Genomic DNA, 20,000 nt, shown 5'->3' with positions numbered 1-20,000 from the left:
ACCCATGCTGGTTTTCATTTATAATCTTGTTCCCTTCCAGATGTTCCACCACTCTCCTCCTGATAATCTTCTCCATGACTTTGCACTCAATACATGTCAGAGAGACAGGTCTGTGTGTGCGTGTGTGTGTGTGTGTGTGTGTGTGTGTGTCTGTGTGTGTGTATCTGTCTGTGTGTCTGTGTATGTCTGTGTCTGTGTCTCTGTGTGTGTGTTGGTCATTATCATATCTACTCTTGAAGCTGTGTAGTGAGTTTGCCTCCACCACTGTTGCACCCAAGTCATTCCACTTTTCAACCATCCTGAGAATAAAGAAATACTCCCTGACATCCCTATCATTCATCTGTTTCCCCTTGATCCTGATCCTCTCAATTTAAGCAGACTGTCCCTATCAGTACTGTCAGTTCTTAGGATTTTGTACGTAGGAATCATGTCTCCCCTTGTCCTTCTCTTATCGTCAGCTTCAATTCCTTCCTCTCAGTTTTGGCACTAGTTTGGTTGCAAATTTTTGGACCATATCGAGGTTCCTCATGTGCTAGTCCAGGTGTGGGCTCCCTCCTGGGTCTGCGTACTCGGTGACTGGCCTAACACATGGCGGATATAAAGCTCTGAAGGATTCTTTATTCAGATTCTGGAATGCTACTTTGAGGTTTGTTAATATCATATATGTCAGTGACGTTATAATGTTGGTGTGTATTTCTGGTAATGTGTTTGGTGTTATGCTCACCCCTGGGTCCTTTACAAACTGATATTCTCATCTTCTCTCCCATGGTGTACTCTGCCCATTGTGTACTCTGCCCATGGTGTACTCTGGCCATTATGTACTCTGCCCAGTGTGTGCTCTGCCCATGGTGTACTCTGCCCATGGTGTACTCTGCCCATTGTGTAATCTGCCAATTGTGTACTCTGCCCATTGTGTAATCTGCCAATTGTGTACTCTCCCCAGTGTGTACTCTACCCAGTGTGCACTCTGCCAGGTGTGTACTCTGCCCATTGTGTAATCTGCCCATGGTGTACTCTGCCCATTGTGTACTCTGCCCATGGTGTACTCGGCCCAGTGTGTACTCTGCCCATGGTGTACTCTGCCCAGTGTGTACTCTGCCCAGTGTGTACTCTGCCCAGTGTGTACTCTGCCCATGGTGTACTCTGCCCAGTGTGTACTCTGCCCAGTGTGTACACTGTCCAGTGTGTACTCTGCCCAGTGTGTACTCTGCCCAGTGTGTACTCTGCACAGTGTGTACTCTGCCCATGGTGTACTCTGCCCATGGTGTACTCTGCCCATGGTGTACTCTTCCCAGTGTGTACTCTGCCCATGGTGTACTCTGCCCATGGTGTACTCTGCCGATGGTGTACTCTGCCGATGATGTACTCTGCCCACTCCACTCTCACATCTTCCAGCATAAACAAAAGAACTATAAATACTCTGCCCAGTGTGTACTCTGCCCAGTGTGTACTCTGCCCAGTGTGTACTCTGCCCAATGTGTACTCTACCCAGTGTTTACTCTGCCCATGGTGTACTCTGCCCATGATGTACTCTGCCCATGATGTACTCTGCCCATAATGTACTCTGCCCATGGTGCACTCTGCCCAGTGTGTACTCTGCCCATGGTGTACTCTGCCCAGTGTGTACTCTGCCCAGTGTGTACTCTGCTCATGGTGTACTCTGCCCAGTGTGTACTCTGCCCATGGTGTACTCTGCCCATGGTGTACTCTGCCCAGTGTGTTCTCTGCCCATTGTGTACTCTGCCCAGTGTGTACTCTGCTCAGTTTGTACTCTGCTCAGTGTGTACTCTGCCCATGGTATACTCTGCCCATAGTGTACTCTGCCCATGGTGTACTCTGCCCATGGTGTACTCTGCCCATGGTGTAATCTGACCATGGTGTACTCTGCTCATGGTGTACTCTGCCCATGGTGTACTCTGCCCAGTGTGTACTCTGCCCATGGTGTACTCTGCCCAGTGTGTACTCTGCCCATGGTGTACTCTGCCCATGGTGTACTCTGCCCATGGTGTACTCTGCCCATGGTGTACTCTGCCCAGTGTGTACTCTGCCCATGGTGTACTCTGCCCATGGTGTACTCTGCCCATGGTGTACTCTGCCCATTGTGTACTCTGCCCATGGTGTACTCTGCCCATGGTGTACTCTGCCCATGGTGTACTCTGCCCAGTGTGTACTCTGCCCAGTGTGTACTCTGCCCAGTGTGTACTCTGCCCAGTGTGTACTCTGCCCATGGTGTACTCTGCCCAGTGTGTACTCTGCCCAGTGTGTACTCTGCCCAGTGTGTACTCTGCCCAGTGTGTACTCTGCCCATGGTGTACTCTGCCCATGGTGTACTCTGCCCATGGTGTACTCTTCCCAGTGTGTACTCTGCCCATGGTGTACTCTACCCAGTGTGTACTCTGCCCAGTGTGTACTCTGCCCAATGTGTACTCTGCCCAGTGTGTACTCTGCCCATGGTGTACTCTGCCCATGATGTACTCTGCCCATGATGTACTCTGCCCATAATGTACTCTGCCCATGGTGCACTCTGCCCAGTGTGTACTCTGCCCATGGTGTACTCTGCCCAGTGTGTACTCTGCCCAGTGTGTACTCTGCCCATGGTGTACTCTGCCCAGTGTGTACTCTGCCCATGGTGTACTCTGCCCATGGTGTACTCTGCCCAGTGTGTACTCTGCCCATGGTGTACTCTGCCCAGTGTGTACTCTGCCCAGTGTGTACTCTGCTCAGTGTGTACTCTGCTCAGTGTGTACTCTGCTCAGTGTGTACTCTGCCCATGGTATACTCTGCCCATAGTGTACTCTGCCCATGGTGTACTCTGCCCATGGTGTACTCTGCCCATGGTGTAATCTGACCATGGTGTACTCTGCTCATGGTGCACTCTGCCCATGGTGTACTCTGCCCAGTGTGTACTCTGCCCAGTGTGCACTCTGCCCATGGTGTACTCTGCCCATGGTGTACTCTGCCCATGGTGCACTCTGCCCATGGTGTACTCTGCCCATGGTGTACTCTGCCCAGTGTGTACTCTGCCCATGGTGTACTCTGCCCATGGTGTACCCTGCCCATGGTGTACTCTGCCCATTGTGTACTCTACCCATGGTGTACTCTGCCCATGGTGTACTCTGCCCATGGTGTACTCTGCCCATGGTGTACTCTGCCCATGGTGTACTCTACCCATGATGTACTCTGCCCATGGTGTACTCTGCCCATGGTGTACTCTGCCCATGGTGTAATCTGACCATGGTGTACTCTGCCCATGGTGTACTCTGCCCATGGTGTACTCTGCCCAGTGTGTACTCTGCCCATGGTGTACTCTGCCCAGTGTGCACTCTGCCCATGGTGTACTCTGCCCATGGTGTACTCTGCCCATGGTGCACTCTGCCCATGGTGTACTCTGCCCATGGTGTACTCTGCCCATGGTGTACTCTGCCCATGGTGTACTCTGCCCATGGTGTACTCTGCCCATGGTGTACTCTGCCCGTTGTGTACTCTGCCCATGGTGTACTCTGCCCATGGTGTACTCTGCCCATGGTGCACTCTGCCCATGGTGTACTCTGCCCATGGTGTACTCTGCCCATGGTGTACCCTGCCCATGGTTTACTCTACCCATGGTGTACTCTGCCCATGGTTTACTCTGCCCATGGTGTACTCTGCCCATGGTGTACTCTGCCCATGGTGTACTCTATCCATTGTGTACTCTTCCCAGTGTGTACTCTGCCCATGGTGTACTCTGCCCATGGTGTACTCTTCCCAGTGTGTACTCTGCCCGTTGTGTACTCTGCCCATGGTGTACTCTGCCCATGGTGTACTCTGCCCATGGTGTACTCTGCCCATGGTGTACTCTGCCTATGGTGTAATCTATCCATGGTGTACTCTTCCCAGTGTGTACTCTGCCCGTTGTGTACTCTGCCCATGGTGTACTCTACCCATGGTGTACTCTGCCCATTGTGTACTCTGCCCATGGTGCACTCTACCCATGATGTACTCTGCCCATGGTGTACTCTGCCCATGGTGTACTCTGCCCATGATGTACTCTGCCCATGATGTACTCTGCCCATGATGTACTCTGCCCACTCTACTCTCACATCTTCCAGCATAAACAAAAGAACTATAAATACTAACTATTCCGTTTTCAAATAATTTTTTTCTGACAATGTTCGTCCTTATTATTTTGTTCCGTCAGTGTCCAGTTGTCTGTTGTATTAAACTCTCCAACTGATTGTTGTTGAGTAAATATGTAAGATCTCAAACCATACCACCGGCGGGGATAGAACCCGCGGTCAGAGAGTCTCGAAACTCCTGACCTTCTCGTTAGCCACTGATGTACTCTGCCCATGGTGTACCCTGCCCAGTGTGTACTCTGTCCAGTGGCTAACGCGACGGTCTGGAGCTTTGAGATCGCGGGTTCTATCCCCGCCAGTGGTATGGTTTGTTTGCAATCGTGTCATTACGATTTCGTGAGTCATGTAAGATCTCTTCCGATTGTATTCAAACCTTCTACATTAACGCATTTCTTGAAGTGGATTAAATCTTTTAATTTCATGCTTGGAGTTAGTATCTGGAGAATGCTTCCTCAGGTTGGCTTCAAACCTACACATAACGCGTCATACTTAAAGATAAATTAAATATTTCGATGGGCTATATGGCCCCTAATTTGCTAATGTTATTAATAAAAAAATAATATCAGAGCCCTTCTAGGCTGCTAAACAATAGGCCTTTAGAAAGGGTTCAAACCTACCTGTAAATTTGTACAAGAAATATTTAATACTATCCCCATATTGAGTAAGTTTCAATACGATCTGTCTATTCGTTTCTGTGGTTTAAATTAGAGAACAAATGTCTTAAAAAATTAAATTTAGACATGTATGCATAAATATACATAAGCATTCACACACGTGTACATATATGCATACACCCATGTGCACATATATACACACAACCATGTATAAATACGCACACACCCATGTGCACATATACACACACATACCCATATATAAATACGCACACGTACTTATGCGCACACACATTCGAATGTGTAAGCAAATATCTGCACATGTCTGCATAAAAGTTGACATATGTATATTCTTACATGTACATACAAATACATATGTACACATGTATGTGTTACCTCTCTCTCTCTCTCCTCCATTATTCCTCTCTGTACTCTCTCTTACTACCCCCCCCCCTTCGTCCACCACCACCACCACCTCCACCACCACCACCTCCTCCACCACCACCATCTCCTCCACCACTTCCACCCCTCTACCACCTCCACCTCCTCTACCACCTGCTCCTCCACCTCTTCCACCTCCTCCTCCACCTCTTCCACATCCTCTTCCACCTCCTCCTCCACCTCTTCCACCTCCTCCTCCACCTCCACCACCACTTCCCCTCCTCCTCCACCACCACCACTACCTCCTCCACCTCCACCATCACTTCGTACACCACCTCCTCCACCTCCTCCTCCACCACCACCTCCTCCACGTCCACCATCACTTCGTACACCACCACCTTCTCCACCACCACTACCTCCTCCTCCTCCACCACCACCACTACCTCCTCCTCCTCCACCACCACCACTACCTCTTCTACCACCACCACCCCCTCATACACCTCCTCCTCCATCTCCACCTCCTCAACCTCCAACTCCACCACCTCCTCCACCTCCACCTCCTCCACCTCCTCCACCTCCACCTCCTCCACCTCCTCTTCTTCCTCCACGACTTTCTCCTCCACCATCACCACCAACACTTCCACCACCTCCTCCTCCACCTCCTCTACCTCCATCTCCACCTCCTCTACCTCCATCTCCACCTCCTCCTCCACCTCCTCCTCTTCCATCACCTCCTCCACCTCCTCCACCACCTTCTCCACCACCTTCTCCACCTCCATCACCTTCTCCGCCGCTTCCACCGCCTCCTCCACCACCTCCTCCACCACCTCCTCCACCACCTCCTCCAACTCCTCCACCACCTCCTCCTCTACCTCCTCCACATCATACAGGGACACTGGACATCATACAGGGACACTGGACATCATACAGGGACACTGGACATCATACAGGGACACTGGACATCATACAGGGACACTGGACATCAAGGTCAACATTAACTTTAATGGCAGCTCATCAAGAACATCAATTTCCCCCATATCAGTAATTTCAGCTTGACTCCCTTCAGCACCGGGCAAGAAAACCCATGAATTTCATGACTTTCTCTAATGGGGAGAGAGAGAGAGAGAGAGAGAGAGAGAGAGAGAGAGAGAGAGAGACAGAGACAGAGACTGAGAGACAGAACCAGAGAGAGAAAAGAGAGAGAGAGAGAGAAATATGCAAATGAGGGAGATTAATCAGGCTGTTGTTGCCAGAGAGGGATTTACGCCTAGAGATTTATGTGTGGAGGGAAAATACTTCCTCTCATTCTTCCCTCCCTCCCTTCCACCCTCCCTCCCTTCCACTTGCCTCCCCTTTCATTACCTCCTCCCTACTAATCTTCCTATCGTATACCACTCTTCCTCCCTCCCTCACAAATCTCCCTCCCTGACAGATCTCCCTCCCTCCCTCACAAATCTCTCTCCCTCCCTACCAAATCTCCCTGACAGATCTCCCTCCCTCCCTCCCTCACAAATCTCCTGACCTCCCTACCAAATCTCCCTCCCTTCCTCCCTCCCTCCCTCACAAATCTCCAACTAAGACATACGTAACTTACAGAAATTTTGACCAGCTCTCATGTCTGAGAGATAATACAAGAACTAGTGAGAGACGCTATCATGTCTGAGAGATAATACAAGGGCTAGTGGGAGATACTATCATGTCTGAGAGATAATACAATGGCTGGTGGGAGATACTATCATGTCTGAGAGTTAATAGAAGGGCTGGTGGGAGATACTATCATGTCTGAGAGATATTACAAGGACTGGTGAGAGACGCTACCATGTCTGAGAGATATTACAAGGACTGGTGAGAGACGCTACCATGTCTGAGAGATAATACAATGGCTGGTGGGAGATACTATCATGTCTGAGAGATATTACAAGGACTGGTGAGAGACGCTACCATGTCTGAGAGATATTACAAGGACTGGTGAGAGACGCTACCATGTCTGAGGGATATTACAAGGACTGGTGAGAGACGCTACCATGTCTGAGAGATATTACAAGGACTGGTGAGAGACGCTACCATGTCTGAGAGATATTACAAGGACTGGTGAGAGATACTATCATGTTTGAGAGTTATTACATGGGCTGGTGTGAGATACTGCCATGTCTGAGAGATAATACAAGGGCTGGTGGAGAGACTTAATATCTAAGAGATGGATAAGGAGATCTGACTCTCTTCCAAACGCTTCTAAGCAGATTAGAAGATTTAGAGATCTTCTGGTCGCATTTAAAAAGACAATAATAATATTATTATTTATTTCTCCTTCTTCACCATTATTATTATTATTATTATTATTATTATTATTATTATTATTATTATTAATATTATTTCGATCACTATTATTGTGTAAACATATTCACGGGGACGCGGTAAACCTGTAGGGGTCGTGGAGCCCATCTGGTGCTAAAGAGGTAGGGCTCCACCTCCAGGGATCAAGAGCCCCGCACCAGCATCAAGGACCCTCCATCCCACTGAAAGCTCCAGAAAAACAAACATGAGACAGCAGCTTCATTTAGAAAGCTTTGAAGGATTTTGACGCCGTTTTAGAAATCATCCCGCAAAGATTAGACTGCTTTCAAAGCGTTTTACGGCTCCTGGGATTGTGCCCGAGGGATTGGGAGGGATTGGGGAGGATTGGGAAGAGGTTAGAGAAAGTAGGGAGTGAATCTGAAGGAGTTGAATGTCATTTATTCAGGATAGAAGAGGGTTGGGATATTTAGAAGGGCATATAGGGTGTTAGGTAGCTTTTTCAGGGCCGTTTGATGCGTCTCTCTCTCTCTCTCTCTCTCTCTCTCTCTCTCTCTCTCTCTCTCTCTCTCTCTCTCTCTCTCTCTCTCTCTCTCTCTCTCTCTCTCTCTCTCTCCCTCTCACTTCAGGGAATAGAGAGAGATATAGGAGGAAAGAATAAACGAGTTGAAACCATTGGCAGAAAACACACACATACATACATAGCTTTAAGCAGAGGTATGATAAAGCTCACGGTTCAGGGAGAGTGACCTAGTAGCGACCAGTGAAGAGGTGGGGCCAGGAGCTAGGACTCGGCCCCTGCAACCTCAACTAGGTGAGTACAACTAGGTAAGTACACTCACACACACACACACACACACACACACACACACACCCACCCAACAACACAAATCAGGCAGGCCTTCAAAGAGACCTGGACAGGCTGGACACGTAGTCCAGGAACTGGCTTCTCGAATTCAACCCTGCCAAATGCAAAGTCATGAAGATCGGAGAAGGGCAAAGAAGACCGCAGACAGAGTATAGGCTAAGTGGCCAACGACTGCAAACCTCACTCAAGGAGATATATCTTCGGGTAAGTATAACACCGAACACGTCTGTGGAAGCACATCAACCAGATAACTGCTGCAGCATATAGGCGCCTGGCAAACCTGAGATTAGCATTCCGATACCTAAGTAAGGAATCTTTCAAGACACTGTACAACGTGTACGTCAGGCTCATATTGGAGTATGCAGCACCAGTTTGGAACCTGCGCTGGGTCAAGCACGTTAAGAAATTAGAGAAAGTGCAAAGGTTTACGACAATGTTAGTTCCAGAGCTAAGGGGCATGTCCTATGAAGAAAGGTTGAGGGAAATCGGCCTGACGACACTGGAGGACAGAAGGGACACGGGAAACATGATAACGACATGCAATATACTGCGTGCAATAGACAAGGTGGACAGAGACAAGATGTTCCAGAGATGGGACAAAGAACAAGGGGTCAGGGGTCACTCTTGGAAGTTGAAGACTCAGATGAGCCAAAGGGATGTTAGGAAGCATTTCTTCAGTCATAGAGTAGTCAGGAAGTGGAACAGTCTGGCGAGCGATGTAGTGGAGGCAGGAACCATACATAGCTTTAAGACGAGGTATGATAAAGCTCATGGAGCAGGGAGAGAGGACCTTGTAGCTCTCAGTGAAGAGGCGGGGCTAGGAGCTGAGTCTTGACCCCTGCAACTACAATTAGGTGAGTACAATTAGGTGAGTACACCACACACACGACACACACACGACACACACACACACACACACACACACACACACACACACACACACACACATACATACATAGCTTTAAGCAGAGGTATGATAAAGCTCACGGCTCAGGGAGAGTGACCTAGTAGCGATCAGTGAAGAGGCGGGGCCAGGAGCTCGGACTCGACCCCCGCAACCTCAACTAGGTGAGTACAACTAGGTGAATACACACACACACACACACACACACACACACACACACACACACACACACACTACTCAGGCATGAGGAACTTCCTGCAAGACGTTCAGTGGGAGAGAGAACTGACAGGAAAACCAGTACAAGAAATGGACTATGTGGCAACAAAATGCAAGGAGGCAGAGGAGAGGTTTGTTCCCAAGGGAAACAGAAATAACGGGAAGACCAGAACGAGTCCTTGATTCACCCAAAGGTGTAGGGAGGCAACTAGGTGTTCTAGAGAATGGAAAAGGTACAGAAGACAAAGGACCCGGGAAAATAGAGATTAGCCGAAGAGCCAGAAACGAATATGCACAGATAAGAAGGGAGGCTCAGCGACAATATGAAAATGACATAGCATCTAAAGTCAAGTCTGACCCGAAGCTGTTGTATAGACACATCAGGAGGAAAACAACAGTCAAGGACCAGGTAATCAAACTGAGGAAGGATGATGGGGAGTTCACAAGAAAGGACCAAGAGGACTGTGAGGAGCTCAACACAAAATTTAAAGAAATATTTACAGTGGAAACCAGTAGGACTCCAGGAAATCAGAACAAGGGGGTACACCAGCAAGTGCTGCATGAGGTACACATAACCAAGGAGGAGGTGAAAAAGCTCCTATGTGAACTTGACGCCTCAGAGGCGGTGGGACCAGACAACATCTCTCCGTGGGTCCTTAAAGAGGGAGCAGAGATATTGTGTGTGCCACTAACAAAGATCTTCAACACGTCCATTGAAACTGGGCAACTCCCTGAGGTATGGAAGATGGCAAATGTAGTCCCAATTTTTAAAAAAGGAGACAGACATGAGGTATTAACCCTTAAACTGTCCAAACAGATTTATGTTCACATGCGTAGTGCTCCAAAAGTAGATCTACGTTTTTTACATATTTTCAAATATAACAAAAAAAAAACATAGATCAAAGTTTTTTTTACACTTTTTTCAAATGTAAAAAAAACAAAAAGAAGATCTACATTTTTTACATACTTTCAAATGTTGAAAAAACGTAGATCTACGTTTGGACAGTTTAAGGATTAAGCTACAGACCAGTGTCACTTACGTGTATAGTATACAAAGTCATGGAGAAGATCATCAGGAGGAGAGTGGTGGAACACCTGGAAAGAAACAAGTGTATAATCGACAACCAGCACGGTTTCAGGGAAGGGAAATCCTGTGTCACAGAACTACTGGAGTTTTATGACAAGGTGACAGAAGTAAGACAAGAGAGAGAGGGATGGATAGACTGCATTTTCTTGGCATACAAGAAGGCCTTCGACACAGTTCTTCACAAGAGGTTACTGCAAAAGCTAGAGGATCAGGCACACATAACAGAAAGGGCACTGCAATGGATCAGAGAATACATGACAGGGAGGCAACAACGAGGCGTGGTGCGTGACGAGGTGTCAGAGTGGGCGCCTGTGACAAGCGGGGTTCCACAGGGGTCAGTCTTAGGACCTGTGCTGTTTTTGGTATATGTGAATGACATAACAGAAGGGATAGACTCAGAAGTGTCCTTGTTTGCAGATGATGGGATGTTAAGGAGGAGAATCAAATTAGTCGAGGATCAGGCTACAAAAAGGACTACAAAAAGGACTACAAATAGACTGGACAGGCTACAAGCCTGGTCCAGCAACTGGCTTCTTGAATTTAACCCTGCCAAATGCAAAGTCATGAAGCTTGGGGAAGGGCAAAGAAGACCGCAGACACAGTATAGTCTAGGTGGCCAAAGACTGCAAACCTCACTCAAGGAGAAAGATCTTGGGGTGAGTGTAATATCGAGCACATCTCCTGAGGAGCACATCAATCAGATAACTGCTGCAGCGTACGGGCTTCTAGCACACCTAAGAAGAGCGTTCCGATATCTCAGTAAGCAATCGTTCAAGACTCGGCACACCATTGACGTCAGGCCCATACTGGAGTATGCAGCACCAGTTTGGAATCCACAACTCGTCAAGTACGTCAAGAAATTAGAGAAAATGCGAAGGTTTGCAACAAGACTAGTCCCAGAGCTACGGGGATTGTCCTAGGAAGAAAGGTTAAGGGAAATTGGCCTGACGACACTGGAAGGCAGTAGGGTAAGGGGACACATGATAACGAGATATAAAATACTGCGTGGAATAAACAAGGTGGACAAAGACAGGATGTTCCAGAGATGGGTCACAGAAACAAGAGGTCACAACTGGAAGATGAAGACTCAGATGAATCAAAGGGATGTTAGGAAGTATTTCTTCAGTCATAGAGCAGTGGAATAGCCTAGAAAGTGACGTAGTGGAGGCGGGAACCATACATAGTTTTAAGATGAGGTATGATAAAGCTCATGGAGCAGGGAGAGAGAGGACCTAGTAGCAATCAGCGAAGAGGCGGGCCAGGAGCTATGGCTCGACCCCTGCAACCACAAATAGGTGAGTACACACACACACACACACACACACACACACACACACACACACACACACACACACACACACACACACACACACACACACACACACACAGATCAGTGTAACAACCTCTCTCACACACGCGCGCACACACAGATCAGTGTAACAACCTCTCACACACACACACACACACACACACACACACACACACACGGATAGACATATGCATGCACATACAACAGGCCTAGTGTCTAATCGACATGTGCCTAGGACGAAATGGTAACTATAACACACACACACACACACACATCACACACACACACACACACACACACACACACACACACACACACACACACACACACACACACACACACACACACACACACACAAGGCAAATCCTGTGTCACAAACATTCTGGAGCTTTATGATAAAGTAACAGAAGTAAGACACGAGAGAGAGGGGTGGGTTGATTGCATCTTCTTGGACTGCAAGAAGGCCTTGGACACAGTTTCTCACAAGAGATTAGTGCAGAAGCTAGAGGATCAGGCATGTATAACAGGAAGGGCACTGCAATGGATCAGAGAATACCTGACAGGGAGGCAACGAATCATGGTACGTGATGAGGTATCACAGTGGGCACCTGTGACGAGCGGGGTCCCACATGGGTCGGTCCTAGGACCAGTGCTATTTTTGGTATATGTGAACGATATGATGGAAGGGTTAGACTCAGAAGTGTCCCTGTTCGCAGATGATGTGAAGTTAATGAGAATTAAATCAGATGAGGATCAGGCAGGACTTCAAAGAGACCTGGACAGGCTGGACACCTGGTCCACCAACTGGCTTCTCGAATTTAACCCTGCCAAATGCAAAGTCATGAAGATCGGGGAAGGGCACAGAAGACCGCAGACGGAGTATAGGCTATGTGGCCAAAGACTGCAAACCTCACTCAAGGAGAAAGATCTTGGAGTGAGTATAACACCGAGCATATCTCCGGAAGCACACATCAACCAGATAACTGCTGCAGCATATGGGCGCCTGGAAAACCTGAGAACAGCGTTCCGATACCTTAGTAAGGAATCGTTCAAAACACTGTACACCATGTACGTCAGGCCCATACTGGAGTATGCAGCACCTGTTTGGAACACGCACTTGATCAAGCACGTCAAGAAATTAGAGAAAGTGCAAAGGTTTGCCACAAGGTTAGTTCCAGAGTTAAGGGGAATGTCCTATGAAGAAAGGTTAAGGGAAATCGGTCTGACGACGCTGGAGGACAGGAGGGTCAGGGGAGACATGATAACGACATATAAAATACTGCGCGGAATAGACAAAGTGGACAAAGACAGGATGTTCCAGGGAGGGGACACAGAAACAAGAGGTCACAATTGGAAGTTGAAGATTCAGATGAGTCGAAGGGATGTTAGGAAGTGTTTCTTCAGTCACAGAGTTGTCAGGCCGTGGAATAGCCTAGAAAGTGACGTAGTGGAGGCGGGAACCATACATAGTTTTAAGACGAGGTTTGATAAAGCTCATGGAGCAGGGAGAGAGAGGACCCAGTAGCAATCAGTGAAGAGGCGGGGCCAGGAGCTAAGACTCGACCCCTGCAACCACAAATAGGCGAGTACACACACACACACACACACACACACACACACACACACACACACACACACACACACACACACACACACACACACACACATACACACACACACACACACCACAACACACACCACAACACACACCACAACACACACCACAACACACACCACAACACACACCACAACACACACCACAACACACATCACACATACACACACACACACACACACACACACACACACACAGCAACATATGATCTTCCTGTCAGACATAATCACTCGTCTCTGGCCTCCCATAAACTGAGTGAAGCAACACTATAGTTACTCCTGGAATGGTGGGAACATTCCAGGGAAGACGAAAGGAATTCCAGCAATGGTGGGGCGGCATTCCAGAAGGGTGGGAACATTCCAGGTAGGTTGGAACATTCTAGGAAGGTGGGAATAATCCTGGAAAGTTGGAATATTCTTGGATGGTTGGAACATTCCAGGTAGGTTGGAACATTCCTGGAAAGTTGGAATATTCTTGGATGGTGGGAACATTTCTGGAAGGTTGGAACATTCCAGGCTGGCGGGAACATTCTAGGAAGGTGGGAATAATCCTGGAAAGTTGGAATATTCTTGGATGGTTGGAACATTCCAGGTAGGTTGGAACATTCCAGGATGGTGGGAACATTCCTGGAAAGTTGGAATATTCTTGGATGGTGGGAACATTTCTGGAAGATTGGAACATTCCAGGATGGTGGGACCATTCTAGGAAGATGAGAACAATCCTGGAAGGTGGGAACATTCTTGGATGGTGGGAACTTTTTAAGATGCATTTAAATGAGATCTAGAGGCGTATTTCTTGGCTCATGGGAACTCGCATGCGGTCGTGGTAGATTGTGCGTAGGCGTGGAAACATTCCTGGAGACGTGCAAAATTGTTGTATGAGTGGGAACAAACTTATAAGTGTGGAAATATTGTTGTAAGTATCGGAACATTGCTATAGGCATGGGAACATTGCGGTGGCGTGGGAGCATTGCGGTGGCGTGGGAGCATTGCGGTGGCGTGCGAACATTGCTGTAGGCGTGGGAACATTGTTGTAAGTGTAGGAACATTGCTCATGGCGTAAAACCATTGGTACTGGCGTGGGAACAATGTTGTAACTGTGGGAACATTGCTGGTGGCGTGGGAACATTGTTGATGGCGTTGGAACATTGCGTTAGGGGTGGGAACATTGCTGCTGGAGTAGAAATATTGCAAATGGCGTGGGAACACTGATGCTGGCGTGGGAACATTGTTAATTGCGTGGGAACTCTGATGCTGGCGTGGGAATATTGCTAATGGCGTGGAAACACTGATGCTGCCGTGAGAACATTGTTAATGGCGAGGGAACTCTGATGCTGGCGTGGGAACGTTACTAATGGCGTGGGAACACAGATGGGAACTTTGCCGATATTGTGGGAGGAAAGGCGTAGGAGGGAGGGGGTAGGATGGAGTGCGTGAAGGGAAGGCATGGGAGAAAGAACGTGAGGAGGGCGTGGAAGGGAGTACGTGGGAGGAAGAGCGTGGCAGTGAGGGCGTTTTTAGAAAGGCGTGTGAGGAATGGCGTGGTTGGATGTCGGGGGGAGGGCGTGAGAGGAAGTTACGTAGGAGGAAGGGCATGGGAGGGAGGACGTGGGAAGAAGTTACGTAGGAGGAAGGGCATGGGAGGGAGGGCGTAGGATGGTCATGGGAGTGGAAAAACCTCGGAGGAAGGGCGTGGGAGAGGGGGCGTGGGAGGAAGTTACGTAGGAGGAAGGGCGTAGGAGAGAAGCCGTGGGATGAAGTTACGTAGGAAGGGCGTGAGAGGAAATTACGTAGGAAGGGCGTGAGAGGAAGTTACGTAGGAAGGGCGTGAGAGGAAGTTACGTAGGAAGAGCGTGAGAGGAAGTTACGTAGGAAGGGCGTGAGAGGAAGTTACGTAGGAAGGGCGTGAGAGGAAGTTACGTAGGAAGGGCGTGAGAGGAAGTTACGTAGGAAGGGCGTAGGAGAGAAGGCGTGGGATGAAGTTACGTAGGAAGGGCGTGAGAGGAAATTACGTAGGAAGGGCGTGAAAGGAAGTTACGTAGGAAGGGCGTGAGAGGAAGTTACGTAGGAAGGGCGTGAGAGGAAGTTACGTAGGAACGGCGTGAGAGGAAGTTACGTAGGAAGGGCGTAGGAGAGAAGGCGTGGGATGAAGTTACGTAGGAAGGGCGTGAGAGGAAGTTACGTAGGAAGGGCGTGAGAGGAAGTTATGTAGGAAGTTCGTGAGAGGAAGTTACGTAGGAAGGGCGTGAGAGGAAGTTACGTAGGAGGGGCGTGAGAGGAAGTTACGTAGGAAGGGCGTGAGAGGAAGTTACGTAGGAAGGGCGTAGGAGAGAAGGCGTGGGATGAAGTTACGTAGGAAGGGCGTGAGAGGAAGTTACGTAGGAAGGGCGTGAGAGGAAGTTACGTAGGAAGGGCGTGAGAGGAAGTTACGTAGGAAGGGCGTGAGAGGAAGTTACGTAGGAAAGGCGTGAGAGGAAGTTACGTAGGAAGGGCGTGAGAGGAAATTACGTAGGAAGGAAGGGCGTAGGAGAGAAGGCGTGTGATGAAGTTACGTAAGAAGGGCGTGGAAGGAAGTTAGGTAGGAGGAAGGGCGTGGGAAAAATGTCCAGCACCGGAAGTTTTCACTTCCTTCCACAACTGATCGTTCATCTAACATATTAACAATCATCAACATCCTGAACACTACATATAAATACCAATAAACATTCCTGTGAACATTCTCCTATGAACATTATCTTGTAAACATTCTATAAACATTCTGTTATAAACATTCCTGTTACACATTTTCAGTAATTTGTTATTCTACAAGAGAAACCTAAAAAAAAACGCAAAAAAAAAATCCTTGAAAAACGCTAAAAAAAATATATATGTAAATAAGGTTAAAATGCTAAAAATCCGCTGAAAAATCCTGAAAATTTTCTGAAAGCCCTAAAAATTATCTAAAAAAAAAAATCCGCTGAAAAACGCTAAAAAATCTAAAAACGTGTAAATTCGTCTACAAACGCTAAAATTCATGTAAAAACGCTAAAAATCGTCTAAAAGCTCTAAATAAAATCTAAAATTCCTCTAAAAACAAAAATCTGTAAAAACACTAAAAATCCCCTAAATAAATCGCTAAAAAAAATTTCACTACAAATCCGCTGAAAGCGTTGGAATCCGTTGAAACTGCGTTGAAAATCTCGCCAGGCAATTACGAAACGAAAGAATTTGGAGAATGAACGATAACAGCCGGATGGTCCCTGAAGGCAGCGAGGCGTGTTAATAAAGGCCAAAGTACCTCGATAACTCGGTGATCTCCGCCTTTAGTGCCGTTGTATAGCACGTTTTCGAAGCGACTGGCGGATCACCTGATTATACAGGGAAATTTCCCTATTATATTGATGCCAGGGAAAGAACATCAATATATTTATCTTCAAGAGAAATATATATATATATATATATATATATATATATATATATATATATATATATATATATATATATATATATATATAATGTACATATATATATATATATATATAATGTACATATATATATATATAATGTACATATATATATATATAATGTACATATATATATATATATAATGTACATATATATATATATATATATATATATATATATATATATATATATATATATATATATATATATATATATACATAATGTATATATATATATATATATATACATAATGTACACATATATATATATATATATATATATATATATATATATATATATATATATATATATATATATATATATGTATATATATATATATATATATATATATATATATATATACATAATGTACATATATATATATATATATATATATATATATATATATATATATATATATATATATATATATATATATATATATATATATATATATATATATATATATATATATATATATATATATATATATATATATATATATATATATATATATATATATATATATATATATATATATATATATATATATATATAATATATATATATATATATATATATATATATATATATATATATATATATATATATGTACATTATATATATATATATATATATATATATATATAATTTAGAAAGTACCACCTCTATGGCTGGAATGGGGACCCTCATCCTCAGAGAAGACAATAAACGTACCTCAGAGAAAACTCAAGGTTCTCCCCGGAGCTGTTTGAATATTTTCTTCTCCTACCACCCCCTATATGTTTATTATTCTATGTGAACATTTATTAATAAACAAAATACATTTACAGAAAAAAACATAAACATGAATACAATGGCACAATGTATCAAAGATGATGAATTTCCTCCAGCTCCTCCGAGGCTGGACGTGAGCCAAGTATGCAGCAAGCATTTCCCCTCTGGATGGCGACGCTGAGGCGCTGGAACATGAAAGTGGCTGCCCTTGGGTCCCTGGTGGTGTCGATGAGTCTGGAACCCAATTCTTTAAGGAAACGTGTGGCATTTTTTCCCCATGATCCCAAGGTCTCCGATCCCACTGGGACAAATTGATACTGTTGGCTAATGTCCCTGTACTTGCTGATCTTGTACTCCTCCCTGTGGTCAGCAGCTCCTCCCTGTCGCCCCACACTGTGACGGATATAGGTGTCAGCCAGTGTGGACACACAGGTATAGTCCCATGCTAAGAGCTTGCCATTCTTCCAAGGATAGATGGTGATCCCGTCAGGGCGGTTTGCTGGGTTGTGGGTATTGTTTGCTGCAAGTGATCGTGGCTCCCTCTCGGCAGGGCATCCAGCTGTAGCAAGGGTTCTCTTAATGATGTCGTTGACCTCGTTGTGTCTTGCATGCCAGCCCTTGGTTTTGGAACAGTTAAGACCATGTAGACCGTATTGGTCTGCTTGCACTTCGCCGCAAATACACATATATTCTGTGTGAATTGGGGCAGCAAGGCGCAGAGCCACTGCAATACGGAGGGTCTTAGGGTCGAGTCGCGTTCCCATTGCCGATATGGGAACTGTTTGGAGGAAGTCCCCGGAGTGAGGTGCACTCACAGCCTGGAGACGGGCAATCTCCCTATCTGATGTTGCAGCCCTGAGCATGTTGGCAAGCACCTTTTCAGCAATTGGGCTATCCCATCTTGACTGTTTGTGAGCCAGTGCTGCACTAGGGTTTGGTGCTGGAGCAGCAAGAGTCTCCCATTCGGTGATGGCACTGACATAGCTAGGGTCTTCTATTCCTGCTGAGTCACTGAGGGTGTCAGGAAGAATTTGTCTTATCAACTCGTTTGATGCAATGGAAGAGGATAGGAAAGCTGGTAGAGCAATCTGGGAGGATCTGCGTACTCCTAGCCCTCCAAGCCTGACCGGAAGTGAGGCTTGCAACCACTGTCCATCGTCAAGGGAAAGATTCAATACACTCTCTAGCATGGCCTTCAGGAGAGAGTCATATTCCTTGAGTTTTGGACTGCTGAAGGCTGGGGAGCATCTCAGAAAATAGATAAGTTTTGGCGTTGACAGGCACCTGGTGAGTAGGTAAAAGGCGTCGTGTGTGTCAATGTCTTTCATCCTGCTTTCCATCGTCCGGAGGTCTGAGACTTTTTTTCCTAGGACCAGATCGATGGCATTGGACCCAAGAGGAGCACCGAGGAGAGTGCTATTGGCTGGATCAATGGCTCGTGCTCCTGGTAAAACGGTACTGATATTCTGTATCAACTGTTGATTGGTAGAAACTATTTCACATTTGGTGGGGTTTAAAGAAAGGCCCAGGCTTTCTCCCATGTCTTTAATTTTACTGATGTCCTCCAGGAGAGACTCTGTTGTGCCAGCCAGGGTACCGTCGTCCAGGAACCAGATATTGAGCTCGCTGGAGAGTGCCTCCGTGACTTCCTTGATGACCAAACAAAATAGAAAGGGGGCGAGAGGGTCCCCCTGTTGCACGCCCTCACACGAGTCAATTTCATGGTCCCCAAACAATAGTTTTGAAGTCACACTATAACACGATTCTATGAAGGGATAAAGGGAAGGGAAGTTTCTATAAACTGCTTGGAGAGCAGCATCCCTTCTGACTGAGTTGAAAGCATTGGCAAAGTCCAATTTGACCAAGGCTTTTTCATAGGACATGTTTTTGATATATACTCGTGCTGCGTGGGCAGCTGCTTCACAGCCCTGTTGAACGCCGAAACCGAGCTGAGTTGGTTTCAGCATTGCAGCAGCCTCTTGACTCACCCTTCTTACTGCAGCCTTGGCGACTAGGCGCCGAAGGGTGTTACCCACTGCAATGGGCCTGATTCCGCCATCCTTTTTCCGGAGGGCACACAATGAGGCACCAAAGAAAAAGGGTCTGATGGCCTCTGGGACACCGCCAGCCAGGCACAGGTTGGAAAATTTGGTGAGTTCAGACAGCAGCCTCTCTGAAACCTCACCAAGTGCTGGATTGAGTATTTGTTTTAAGTGTTGAGGCCTTAAACCAGTGAAACCTCCTGCTGAACCCTGTGGAAATGACATAGCAGCTTTATACACATCAGCATCCTGTAAGGTTAGATGTTCTTCGCCTGCTGCAATGTCAGGGAGGTCAATGTTGGTACTGGGAGCCCTGGGTGGATGTTTGTCCTTCAGAGCT

Source organism: Cherax quadricarinatus, chromosome 76 (genome assembly GCF_038502225.1).
Source record: "Cherax quadricarinatus isolate ZL_2023a chromosome 76, ASM3850222v1, whole genome shotgun sequence".
Classification (NCBI taxonomy): domain Eukaryota; kingdom Metazoa; phylum Arthropoda; class Malacostraca; order Decapoda; family Parastacidae; genus Cherax; species Cherax quadricarinatus.
Note: the sequence above shows the minus strand (reverse complement) of the source record.